The sequence below is a fragment of the Spea bombifrons genome, chromosome 5, assembly GCF_027358695.1.
Source record: "Spea bombifrons isolate aSpeBom1 chromosome 5, aSpeBom1.2.pri, whole genome shotgun sequence".
NCBI lineage: Eukaryota > Metazoa > Chordata > Amphibia > Anura > Pelobatidae > Spea > Spea bombifrons.
Genome location: NC_071091.1, coordinates 62,718,855 through 62,733,705, shown reverse-complemented (window position 1 = coordinate 62,733,705; position 14,851 = coordinate 62,718,855). Strand labels below are relative to the sequence as shown.

The 14,851-nt window shown below is 37.5% G+C and overlaps 1 protein-coding gene across 1 annotated transcript in view; it reads right to left on the bottom strand.

Moving 5' to 3' along the window:
- Window positions 1-2,344, bottom strand: part of LOC128497823 (collagen alpha-1(XXI) chain-like) — a 33,314-nt gene extending 30,970 nt beyond the window's left edge. Inside the window, exon 1 of the mRNA XM_053468002.1 lies at window positions 2,220-2,344. The gene's annotated coding sequence lies outside the window, so the exon portion shown is untranslated. The remainder of the gene's footprint in view (window positions 1-2,219) is intronic.
- Window positions 2,345-14,851: the final 12,507 nt, after the last annotated feature.

Below are 14,851 nucleotides of genomic sequence, written 5' to 3'. Positions count from 1 at the left end.
ATTCTTTAACCTTCTAGTTAATGGTCAGAGAGAACCTGAAGTTTTTTTTTTTGTGTCATACTGAGTCTTATTGTATATTCTTCTCTATAACGTAATGTAGCATAAAAAGAGCCAAGTACATATTTGGGCACCAATTTAATTAAATATATATTCTAACATATAATAAAAACAAATTAGTACCTCAACATAATCTGTTATTATTGTTTTATTATTATTATTATTATCTTTTATTTATATAGCGCCAACAGTTTACGCAGCGCTTAATACAATACATATATTCAAAGGGTACGACAAGACGAGAATTGACCGACTAAGACAAACCGATACATTAGGTGGAGAGAGCCCTGCTCGCAAGCTTACAATCTTATAGTCTCCTTTCATTTTCAAGAAATTTCTAAAACTTCTTATAAGAGAAGGAAGACAGAGGTCAGGTATTCTAAAAAGAAAGGCCCTTTAATTTAAAGGTGCTGTTCCACTTAGAGAAAGCATGTTAAGGATGTGCCATTAAATTCTTTCCCCTGTAGGTTTAAACCCAATAAACAACACAGAAAATTCTAAGAAGTTTTTTCAGCATCTAAGGCAACAACCTATCAGTGCTTGTGTTTGTATCGCAAGGCAAATATGCATTCCTGGCAAAACATAACAAACAAACTAAGCAACAATTTACACAAATAAATATTTCTGGGAAGGTTTAGGTGTTCAGGAATACTAGGAACAGTGTTTTAGTGCCGCATTATCTTACAAAAGTTTTTACTTTTAAATGAAAAGAGAAATATTTCTGTGAAGGTTCGGGCATTCGGCAATACTAGGCAATACTAGGAATGGTGTTTCCAGTGCAACTTTTAATTCTGCAGTCAGAGGAGCAACACCAATATGGTGTGTTCTACATCATTTTATAATTGAAACTTTTAAGAAAGGTGGGGACAAAACATCACACCACAAGACAGCCTGGTAATGTTCAGGGATAGATTGTCATATTTCTGCCCAAAAATGCATGTGCATAAATAGCACAGCTATGGTTATATCCCAAATGTATCACTTCTCACCTAAATTGCTCTGTGTGATGGAAGGCACAGAGACTTCTGTGACACTCTGCATTCATAGGCCTTATTAAAAAGACATATACTATACTATACAACACTTACCAAAAGGAATTACATAGAAGACCCATAGAGGAAACATATAAAGGACCTAGTATTAGTTGAATTGTTGCCTAGGTTATATCTTATGTGCCTCCAGTGGCCATTTGTGGTATTGACGGAAAAGCAGAAAATACCCATACTTATATCCTCAACAGTTGACCCCTAATGTATATGGGAGGCTTTGCATCCTTTGCAGGGTGTCCAATGCTCTCTATACAATTCTGACTGAAGCATCAATATGGACTAGGGTAACATACAATCTATAAATCCAACTATAAATGCAATTTAGCTAATACAGAAGTGAAAGAAAAACTATATATAGGGGAAATGTCTAAATATGGCTTTTACCTCAAATATACAATTACAAGTAACAAATAAAAACTACACAGTAAAAAAATCACCACAGTGGCTTAGGATTTATTAATTACATTGTATCTATAATTGTCTGCCTTGCTGAGGTTGTTCTGTCTTCATTACTAAGTTAACCTGCTCTGTCCTTGCTTCTTCACCTGCACAGTAACATTAAATTTGCCACGCTCTGCAATATTCCTAGTAGTAAAGTATATTATAACAATTTATACAACTGTATGTAGCGATGGCTTATGTGCATTTCAATGTTAATTAAATATTGTATATATATATATGTATATATATATATATATATATATATAAATAATGTATGTTAATATGTTAATGTCCGTTACAAACTCCAAACCTTGATGTAGCTTAAAATTTTCTTTTTTCTGGTTCTTCTGATAACTACAAGCTTGCATTAAAACATTTTATGAGTGCCAAGCTTAACTTTAACATTGATTATTCTGTAGGGATACCTGTAGGGATGACCAATATCCTTCGTGATTTTCAAAAATTATATTTTATCGTTATGATTATAATAATTATTATTTTATTCGTAACACCAACACATGAAAGTGCAATGTATTATAATCAAACAAATATTATCTGAAAATAATGGTACTTGCAGATTTGTGTTGACTGGAGAAAGGGTTATATGAGGAGAGTACTAAACTAATAGAATATTTTTAAAACACGAAAGTAAATGTAAATAGTTCCACTTACCGTGTCTAGTAGCTGTGTGGCATGGAGTATACCGACATCCAGTGAGTAGAATGATTAATTATTCTCTGGTCAGGTAGTGGTGGACAGGTGCTGCTGGCTAGTTGAAGAGGGGTCCTACAGCTTCACAAAACTAAAATCAGTCCATGCCAGAACTTATTCCTGTAATATGTACACAGACTGCCTAAGTCTGATGTCACCACCTTGAGTTGTAGTGAAACCCTGCCCACTGAAAACTTAATTATAGGGGTAGCTAAAACAATAAAGCAAGAGTGTGGAATAAGGATGGATGTTTTAGAATGATCAGCAAAAGTCGAGACAATTCAAAATATAGAATTCTACATATTATAACTAGACAATGCGGTTTGTACGAAAGCAACATTGAAAATCGATGTTTCATGTAAAGTTTGTCTATACAGATAATGTAACCACGGTAGTTTTACAGCGATATGGCCATCTAAATTTCATCTTCAACTTTTCTTAGAAAATCATACAAAATACAGAGATACCGTTTCTAAAGATTTAAATGCCTGCAGGCATTGTATGTCATCACTGTGTTTTCTTTTGAAATACTTGATCTAGGTAATGCAATGCAAGAACCTGCTTAGTTAGCAAGGCTGGAGATTGATTTAATTTGTCAGCTAGGGAGTGTGTCCTTTGGTATTAATATATTCGAGTTATTATATTCTGTTATATATAACTATTCATTTTATCCATCGTATGCTTAAACCATCAAGTTTGACTTTCACTTGTAGGTGGTAGAGGAGAGATACAAGTGGGCATATTTGCCAAAAAATAGAGAACCAGTATGAGGAGCTAGAATGTTAATTATGAGGACTTGAACTAGGGGAGAGTCAATGGTAAACTCAACCTCCTCATCTAGCCAGTTGTATCTGTGAAGTTGGACTTTACAAACTGGTTCCATTCTGGAGCTCTGGCATGGCCTGTTCCTTGTTTTCTCAGTAAGGAAAGTAAGTATGTACAAATGACTATTCTATGTACAAATTTCTTATACAAATTCATATAAACATAGGTATTATATGGATCGAGGAAGAAAATTGTTTCCAGTCTTAGAAGGAACTCTTCATTTTTATCAAGTGCTTTTTTCTGTTGGAGGATGTCATACGTTACTAAACTACTAGGATGCTACAAGGAAATTGTCATGCAGTGGGTAGTATACTTTGAATCTAAAATCAAATTATTGCATGGTCCTGACTTTCTCTGGGTTCTACGGGTTTATAAAAGCATTATTGCTCAATAATATAGTACAGAATGAAATAATGTGTCATTTCCTTATGAAAGTCAACACTGAAATAGTGAGTAAATAAATGGGGTGTGTATTCAATGTCATAGGGAGCGGTTACCTCCATAAAGATGGACTGTTTCTATTTTTCAACTCACAGAAAACAAATATACCATTCCACGTTGATTTACATTTTCCTTATATTTACTAAAGGAATTGGCAGGATCCATTTGAAGACAGGGAATAGTACCTCAGGAAATAATAATAATAATATTTTATTATTGGTATTACAAAAGCTCGTAATTGTAAGGTTTGTATTTTTGTAGATGATACAAAGATCCGCCACAGGGTAGACATCTAAAGTGGAATAAGCCAAATAGTAAAAATCCCAAGGCCGAACATAATATTGGCAGCATTGTTCTGGAAATTAATTTTAGAGTAATGAGTTACTTTAAAGGTAAGCAATGCAATAAAGCATTAGAAAAAGGGAGAGGTGGTTGTCCACTTTACAGATTTCATCTCAAGAAGGATATTGACATAATTTAGAGAGTGCAGAGGCATGCTACTAAAATGATAAATTGTTAGAAAAATGCTTATGTTATCGTAAATATTATTGCTGACAAAGACATAAGAAAGCAGGGAATGTCTAGTCTATGATATATGCACGAGTTCATGCCAACACATCTACTCTATGTTGTTCTATATATACCGTATATTCCGGCGTATAAGACGACTTTTTAACCCCAAAAAATCTTCTTAAAAGTGGGGGGTCGTCTTATACGCCGGGTACTTACCAAGCCGGAGGTTCCCACGAAGCCACCAATCTCTCTAATCACTACGCGCCGGCTATTGATGCCGAGCGCAGGGATGCCGTCATGTCCCGGCGCCCGGCATCAATTGCCGGCGTGTAGTGATGAGGGAGCAGGGAAGCCCGAGGTCTGGCACTTGAGACCTCGGCTTCCCTGCTCTCTAATCACTAGGCGCCGGCTATTGATGCCGAGCGCAGGGATGATGTCATGTCCCGGCGCCCGGCATCAATAGCCGGCGCGTAGTGATTAGAGAGCAGGGAAGCCGAGGTCTGAAGTGTCAGACCTCGGGCTCCCACAACTGGATGGAAGAAAGAAGACAGAAGATAAGGTAAGAGATGGGGAGAAAGGGAGAAAGGGGGGAGAAATATATATATATATATATATATATATATATATATACATACACACACACACTGGTGTGTATATATATATATATATATACTGGTGTGTGTATATATATATATACATATATATATATATATATATACACTGGTGTGTGTATATATATATAAATATATATATATATATATATATATATATATACACACACACGTGTGTGTGTGTGTATATATATATACATACGTGTGTGTGTATATATATATATATATATATATATATATATATATATATATACATATACATATACATGTGTGTGTAAAGGCAGGGGTGTGTGGTGAGGGCAGTGTATAAATGTGTATGTATGGACAGGCATATGTGTAGATATATATATAGATATATATATATTATATATGTGTGTGTGTGTGTGTGTGTGTGTAAGGGCAGTGCATGTATGTGTATATGTCAGCAAATCAACCAGCAAATCACCGATAAGGTACATCGCTTGCCGTGATTGTCTGGTTGTTGTACGCTGGGTAGAGGGGTAGTCTTATACGGCGAGTATAGTCCAAACTCTATATTTGGACTGTAAAAGTTGGGGGTCGTCTTATACACCGGAATATACGGTATGTGCAAAGGGTCAAGTCTAGGCCATTCTTAATTATGCATCTTAAAGAGGTGTAACTTGCCTGAAAGGTAACCAATCATAATGTGCATGCTATTAGAAGTAGATAAGAGGTTACATAAACCATGTAATTCTAAATAAAGGAAAACTCTTTCTGAGGAGAATTCGACCATTATTTCAACCAACAGTAGTTAGTCATTAATTTTGTGATAACGAATTGTTGTTTGTGATTGTGACAATACTGTTGATGTTGGTTGCGGCTTGTATTATTGTGAAAGAGTATCACAAGACCTTAAAGAGAAGAGCTCTTATGGTCCAGGGACAGCTATACCAACCCATGTCCCAAATCTTGTCTGAATGACTCTGTCTGTGTGAATGACTGTTCAGGAGTCCTTTACGGCGAACGAACAGTTAATAAGGTTGTTGTTAATACGCCCAATCAGTGGAAGTCTGTGGGAGATATGGTGTTGCAATGTGAGATTAGTCACTCGTGGAAAAGGGATAAAGGAGACATTGAATACAATGCTGAAGTAATCAAGGCAGGTAAATTATCTAATCATTTGTCAGCCCAGGCGGCTGAGTTAACGGCTCTCATAGAAGCCTGCAAATGGGCAGTAGACAAACGGGTAAATATCTATACCGACAGTCAATATGTGTTTTCTACTGTACATGTGTTTGCACAACAATGGAAAAATAGAGGTGTGATTACCTCCACAGGAAAACCAATAAATCATAAAGCCCTGATTGAAGAACTATTAACGGTTATAAATCTACCAAAAGAAGTAGCTGTAATAAAGTGTGCAGCCCATACCAACAGCAAAGATCCTGTAGCATTAGGCGATAAGCGTGCAGATATTGAAGCAAAAAGAATTGCTCTAGAGATCTTTGCCATAATCACTAACAAGCGACTCTATGTAACAAAATTTTTCACGTTAACAACAAACCAATATTGCCGAAATCATTGTTTCGCTATGCAGCCTTATTGAGTCATGGGCTGAGCCATGTCTCAACAGGAGGGATGGTAGCCATTATAGATGAGGTGTTTACAACATTCGGATTCCAAAATTACTCTAAAAAAATGTTGTGCTAACTGTCTTATCTGTGCTCGATATAATCCACAGGGAAATCTAAAACCTGCTATTGGGAAGTTCCCCAACCCAGAGTATCCGTTTCAACATATTTGCATGGATTATATTGAACTAAACAAATGTCAAAATATGAGATATTGCCTAGTTATTGTTGATGCATTAACTAAATGGGTAGAAATATTCCCAACAGCCCATGCAGATGCAGATACAGTAGCTAAGGTCATGATAAAAGAAATCCTTCCTAGATTTGGAATACCAGAAAGAATATATAGTGACAATGGGCCTCATTTTGTCAATCAACTAATCTCCAGATTTGCACAAGTATTTGGTATACAATTAAAGAATCATTACGCCTATCATCCTCAGTCAGCAGGGTTGGTAGAAAGAAACAATGGAACAATAAAGAATAAATGAAAAAAGACCATGGCAGAAACCGGGAAGAATTGGGTTTCTTGCCTACCTATGGTAAAATTGAGTATGCGTATTACACCCAACAAGCAAGGTCTCACCCCATTTGAAGTAATGTATGGGAGACCCTATAGTTTGCCACAGATAAAGAAGCACAAGAGCCAATTCCTGAGAAATTGAGCGTTGGAGATTGGGTACTAATAAGGATAATCAAACGAAAGAATTGGTCATCACCGAGGTGGGAGGGACCGTACCAAGTACTACTAACCACCCCCACTGCATTTAAGATAGCTGAGAGGAGTTGTTGGATACATCAGTCGCCCTGTAAGAAGGTAACACCACTTGCTGGTAGTCAGTCATTAAGTCAGGGTATAAAGGGGGGGGGGGTCCAGACGATAGGTTGGACTCGTCTCAAGCCAGTGAAGAAATCCATTCCCCAAACCCTGAGTTGACGGCCAGGTAGGATGAAGGGGTGGTGCCTGCTTATAGTTTATTGGGTAGTGACTGATGCTTTTATAGAAATTCCTTTTTTTAATTAAAAACGCTAAGTGGAATGAGAACAAGAAGGTGACCAAATGGGAAGATACCAAAGCATAAAATCTGACTTTTTCAGTAACAGGAGATAGTTCCATTGTCATTGATCTGTGTAAATTGATTAATTGTAAAAATATTGGGCAAGCAAGAAACTACGCTAAGGCCGATGTATATGTATGCTGGATGCCCGAAAAGCCCCCTGGAAAACGAAGTATAACATCATGCCTTGGTTGAGATTATGCTATGTGGACAACAGCTAGTCGAGATTGGGGATATGATATACCAGGGGCAAGAGCGAGCAAGATCAAAACAAGATTTTCTGTGAAAAGATTACGATCCGAATGTACAACCTTTGATAACTGTAATAAATTGCTATTTACTTTAAAGGAACCTATGAAGACTGATGAGAGACTATATACCATAGGTGCGTGAGTTTCCGATAGAGACCCGCAGGGAACATTCTTTTTATCTTTTCCAGAAAATAAGGTCCAAGCAGAAAAAGAGTTACAGATCCAGGAAGGAAAACTCTTTCTGAGGAGAATTCAACCATTATTTCAACCAACATAAATCATTTGCATGATAAAAATGATTAGGAAATACTATGGATCCTACTATGTATCAATTAGGAGAAAAGAAGTGAAAGGCAAGATGTGATAGAAACATTCAAATATTTAAAAGGGTTTATATATACATATTCTAAACTAGAGGGAGGGGCAGATGCTTAGATACAACGTAATCGAGTTTTACTTTACCTAGAGGGTGGTAAATAAGTAGAAACAGCTTCTCAGCAGAAGTGGTAAAGGCTAAACCAGTGAGGGAATTTAAACATGCATGGCATAAGCGTTTGGCTATCCTGAAGACCAAAACTAGACTAGAAGAGCTGAATGGTTTATGTTTCCATGAATGCTTTCAAGTGCAAGGTTACGCTTAAGTGATTGGCATTCTTCTAACACCTTTGCCACTGTTTATTCTGTTTCTTTGTGCCATTTCTCTGTTTTGTTTTCCATGACATACTTTACATACCTCAACGTATTCAACATATGTATAAATGACCTGGCAGTAGGCATTGAAAGTCATGTTTCTGTGTTTGCAGATGACACTAAACTAGGTAAAGTAATACAGGGCGAGCAGGATATTACTGTGCTGCAGAGGGATCTAGATAGACTGGGGGACTGGGCACTCAAATGGCAGATTAAATTCAATGTAGATAAATGTAAAGTTATGCACTTCGGGGTAGCGAATGCACAAGCAACCTACACCCTAAACGGTAGTGAATTAGGGGTAACGACAAATGAGAAGGATTTGGGAATTGTTATAGACAACAAACTAGGCAACAATGTGCAATGTCAGTCTGCAGTTGCTAAGGCCAGTAAGGTATTGTCGTGTATAAAAAGGGGCATCAACTCGCGGGATAAAGATATAATGTTGCCTCTGTATAAATCAATGGTAAGGCCGCACCTTGAGTATGCTGTGCAATTTTGGGCACCTTTTCTAAAGAAGGATATCATAGCACTAGAAAGGGTGCAGAGGCGGGCTACAAAATTAATAAAAGGAATGGAGCACTTTAGTTATGAAGAAAGGTTAACTAATTTAAATCTGTTTAGTTTAGAAAAACGTCGCCTCAGAGGGGATATGATAACTTTATATAAATATATTTGGGGCCAATACAAACCATTGTGTGGAAATCTGTTCATAAACAGGACTATGCATAGGACACGTGGTCATGCATTTAGACTGGAAGAAAGGAGATTTAGACTAAAGCAGAGGAAAGGGTTTTTTACAGTAAGGACAATAAGGATGTGGAATTCTCTGCCTGCAGAGGTAGTTTTATCAGAGTCTGTACAGATGTTTAAACTGCAACTGGATGGATACCTGGAAAAACATAATATTCGGGGATATAATCTTTAATTATGGGGAAACAGCTTATTGATCCAAGGAGAAATCTGACTGCCATTTTGGGGTCAAAAAGGAATTTTTTTCCCTGGTTAGTGCAAAATTGGAAAGAGCGAAGCCGGGGTTTTTTTGCCTTCTTTTGGATCAAACAGCATTAAATTAACAGATATAGGAAAGGCTGAACTTGATGGACGCATGTCTTTTTTCAGCCTATGTAACTATGTAACTATGTAATGATGTTGGTTTTGTAAATGTTATGTTGATACCTCTTGTTGCATGTGATGCCTGAAGCCTAGAGGTAAGCAAACTGGTATAGGCTTGTGCGATAATTGCTTCCAACACATAAAGTTCTTCCTGGAAGTGGAACACATCTTCCTTCCTCCAGAGGGTGAGTTGGTGTACATACTTGGCTGTGGACCATCTTGTTTCATGCTCTTCCATGGCCAGGTCGCCCACCTCTACTGAAGCCCCATTTCTAAATGTCATTTGTTGTCAATTCCACTAAGAATTTTTCTTTGTAAGTATGCTCAATTATTAATTACCAGCCTTCTGAGGACAAGCCCAGCTTATTGACCAAGTAACACAATAGACTACAGCGTATTTAGCAGACAGCATGCTAGTGCACAATATCCTGTCTGATAATCCTGTGCAACATACTGGAAATAATGGCAATTCATAAAACCCACAACATGAGCTCAGAAATGTATAGTATAAACACTGTTTAAGTCCATATTACTCAAAACATCCTAGTGAAAAAATGAGGAATTAAAAAGAAACCACAGGTCCACAATCAACAGGAATTTCTATGGTGGTCATTAGGATAATAGAGGGGATGACCAAGTATTTTCTGAACAGCAAAACCAGAACCATTGACCAAACAATCGATTACATAAATTAATTTCCACTCAATATATTTTGGATTAATGAAGATGACATATCTCTAAGTAAAAGGGGAAGCACACAAAGAAAATATGGTTTATCGCCTTTACATCAAACCAGTTAACCAGACATACTGTATACATGGGGACCTTTATAACATTATATTAATAGGTATTCCATTTGACACAAGCATGTCATAAGGAAAGGGGAATAATATGGATAGATCTCATCTGATGTATACACTTTTACCCACAAAACATTGTGTGGGTGGTTTGAAAATACTTACCGTATTTGCTCGATTATAAGACGACCCTGATTATAAGACGACCCAAATCTTAATATTAATTTAGGAAAAAAAGAAAAAGCCTGAATATAAGACGACCCTATAGGAAAAAAGTTTTACCAGTAAATGTTAATTCATTTAAACACTTTTTTAATAAAAGGTATGCTTGAGAAAAATATTTTGGTTTTATTTCCTTCTATTTTCCAACCTGCCCCCCAGTTATGCACATCTGCCCCAGAAGTGCCTTATACCCCCTATATGCCACTGTGCCCCATTATATGCCTTTTAACCCTTTAAATGCCACAGTGCCCCATGATACATGAACACTCCCCCTCCCTCCTCCAAACTTACCGGTGCTTCTGAGTTGGGGGGGGGGCGCATAACACAGGAGGGTCCAGGTCCCCTGCATCTGAGCCCCAGGTGCTTAGTCCGGGCAGCATGTAGAGCTCTACACGCTGCCCGGACTAAGCACCGAGGACTCAGAAGCACCGGTAAGTTGGAGGGGGCATAACACAGGAGGATGCAGGTCCCCTGCATCCTCCTGTGTTATGCCCCCCCCTCCAGCTTACCGGTGCTTCTGAGTCCCCAGTGCTTAGTCCGGGCAGCGTGTAGAGCTCTACGCGATTGTATCGTGTAGACCTCTACACGGAGCCCGGACTAAGCACCGGGTACTCAGATGCACCGGTAAGTTGGGTCGGGGGTTAACACAGGAGGATCCAGGTCCCCTGCATCTGGGTCCCCAGTGCTTAGTCCGGGAAGCGTGTAGAGCTCTACACGCAGCCCGGACTAAGCACCGGGGACTCAGAAGCACCGGTAAGTGGGGGGGAGGGGTTAACACAGGAGGATCCAGGTCCTCTGCATCGCTGCGGGGGATCTGGATCTTAGTCTCATAATCAGACCTATTTGAGGTCTGATTATAAGACGACCCTGATTATAAGACGAGGGGTATTTTTCAGAGCATTTGCTCTGGAAAAAACCTCGTCTTATAATCGAGCAAATACGGTACTATGCTGGGATTATTCTTTATACACATTCCATTGTATCCAAACAATTAATGGAAAATTAATTCACAGCAGTATTTCTATCATGAGCCATTTGTGAAACACAAATCAACGTTTGTTCATCAGCCAATGCTTATTGCTAAATGATGTAAAAGTCTACACCTTCTTCATAAAGTAAAAGCCCTTTTCTTAGAAAGCAGAAAAAATAAACAACTCCCATGAAGTACTATATTCTGGAACATTTGCAGATGAATATCATTCAGAGCCAAGAAATGTTAACTTAACCTAAACTCTTTTCCAGGCGTTGCAAGGTTTTCCACAAGCCGTGGATACTGAAGTACTTTAGCCAAGTGGGAAGTAGAACAACAGAGACTTACTTAGAAACTACAGTTTTTGTTGCCTTTAAAGCAACAGGGAAGGTTACACTATGTCAAACCTGCTATATACTAGCTGAGGTGCAATGTAAAGTTCTGCAGACCCTGTAGTACATAGAGTTCTCTGGTTCTTAGCGAGACAATTGGGCCTTTAGAAGCTGACAGTAATGTGTTCTGCTTTTAAAGGTGCATTGCTATTACATCAGTAGTTTATCCTGTGTGCAATTGGCACCTGGTCTTTATTTGTCTCATGATATCACCCAACGTACATCAGTACTTGTTTCATCCATGATACAAACATGGAGAGAGGCCCATGCCATAGCTTGCAGGGGAAACCCAACAGGTAGTGTACACCATCTGTATTACATAATTATCACATACCCCAAGTGTCCCCGTTTAGAAGGACAATCCCTTGAGAACCAATTCCTTCTACTCCTGATTAAAATAAGCTAAGTGTAATACTCTTTTCTAGGTCCTCAGAATAAATGCTGATTATTATGCACTGAACAGAAATGGGTAAGCCTAAGTGAGAGCCCCGAATTCTGTGACCAGGTAACTTTGTCATCGGAGTGAAGGAGAAATAGGGCTGGCAAAAAGACCTAGTAGCAGATGAAGAATGAGTGCAAGAAGGAATAGTCCGTAATAAAAAATAGGGGTTTTTTTAACTTTAAAATAATAATATATACATGTATATATATATATATATATATATATATATATATTTTTTTTTATATATATATATATATATATATATATATATATATATATATATATATATAAATATATATATACACACACACACACCTACGGTCATATTTATTTGCTAGTCTATTCACACTACTTGCACTGTATAAATAGTTTTGGAAAGATTTTTCTTTCAAAACATGTAGTGGAAACTTAGGGGTTGCTGTTTGGCACTTGTCACTCAGCATATAATGTATACCTATAATGCACTACTAAACAAATAAACACATGTTTAATTATATACTGTTATCCTAAAATTATAGCATTTTAAAGCAATCCAAATTTCCTATCTTCATTGCTTTTTACCAGAGAATTCCATTACATTACTAGCTAGTGCTGCAGTAGGTAAAATGAATAAATATGTTTTTATAACTGGCTTTGACATAAAGCAAATATCTATACCATAAAACTTGCAGATGCTCTTCTTATCCATGGTCACCTCTATACCCTTGTGTTGTTCACCCAGTATTTAATTTAAACTTGATCGAACACTTTATATTATAAATTGCTGATTTTTTTTTCCATGTAGAGGCTCTGATATGAAGAACTATCGCCCACCTCCCATGGCCCTATCTTCCTTAAAATAAAAAAATCTCCTTTACTGTAATGTATTTCTGCATGGCTTCTGGTGAATTGTTCTCAGGAGCTTTTACTCCCAGATACATTCCATCATGCCTGTTCTTATGGCTACCAGAGAGCCTTGTTATCATTCTAGGTCTCTCATAATGCGTTCCGTGTCAGGAAGTGTTCATTCCTGCGTTGGGGTTCCTCCTTGTAAAACGTGAATAGATTCTTACACTAATATTTATTGAACAAACACTTAAATATCTGTAATTTTGTTAGTAAGGGATTGTAAAAGGGGCATCAATTCGTGGGATAAAAATATAATTTTGCCTCTGTATAAATCAATGGTAAGGCCGCACCTTGAATATGCTGTGCAATTTTGGGCACCTATTCTAAAGAAGGATATCATAGCACTAGAAAGGGTCTTGACACACCCTGCTCCCCACCCCTTTTTCCTTTAAATGGGAAAGCGGGAACATCAGCGGGAATTCTTATGATGAGATAACTTGTCATGTAGTTGGGCTGTCTCTGTGTTTCTTGGGTCTAGCCTTGCAATCGGTAATTGTAGTGTCAGGTGATCGCTGCCTTTAACCAATCACCATGGTAAGTAACACTCACATGTAACATTGGCTTTGTCTCTGTACTTCTCTGTCTCATTTACTTTGAGGTGCTCATTCTTAAAAAAAATATATATTTCCCCTGTTTTCTTTTACATTTGAAAGCTTCTTTAAAGAATAATTTAGTTTAATTTAATCCTTGCTGCCCCATATTATGTTATTGCTCAGGTTGCATTGATCGGTTCTTCTTATTTGTTTAATTATTAGTTACTTAGGTGGGCAATTGGGATATGTGGTTTAGTATTAGGTTGGGAATTATAAAAATAATAATAATAATAGTCATAAAAAAATATTATAAAAAATACGATGCTGCATATCCATAGTGCTGTGGAGGATAATGATATTCTGGCATCCATTTGAAATACACTGGGGTGTTTTCAAAAATAGATGGTCTGATAGGGTAAATTGAATTAGTCAGCTTCAAAGATGTCCCAAATAAGATCCAGCAGGCTGGCATGATGATTCGCCCCAACAAATGCCAGATAGGGATGGCCGAGGTACAATTCCTGGTCAATAGTGATTTTTACCCTTTGTACAAGAATGCTTCTACTAGAACCTCTTCTGTCCTGTCTTTACCTTCCACTCTGGTAACCCTCATAGGGTTAAGGGTTTCCTTGGTTCATACACAAGATCATTACTGGAAGGGCCCTGAACAGGTACCGTATATGTGTGTGTAAATATAGATATATTCTATATTATATATATATATATAATGTTTCCTAATTGCTTCCCTACTTTTATCCCTGTCTTTCCATGTGCCCCCTAAATACAATTGCTGTTTTCAGCAGGAACTACTTGGGGCAATACACACCAGGCTCTAAATAGGTAAGGTACCATAAATACCATGAATTTGGGCAGAGGTGTAAAAGATTTCAGTTTAAAATTGATTTTTGCAATTTGTAGGTAACTCATGTACACATTCGAAACATAGAAAGTGACTGCAGATATGAACAATTCAGCCCAACCTCTGAATACTTTCCTAAGTCCCTGGTTTTATCTGATATCTAGCTTAGCCCTATGCCTTGCTTGCTTAAATGTCTTTACTGTATTAACATCTACCACATCTGCTGGAAGACTATTCCATGCATCCCCTACCCTTTCAGTGAAGTAATATGTCTTGATGTTACTTTTAAACCTTTGCCCCTCTATCTTAAGACTATGTCCTCTTGTTGTGGTAGTATTTCTCCTTTAAAATGTTGACTCCCTTCAAGTATTTAAATGTTTCTATCATATACCC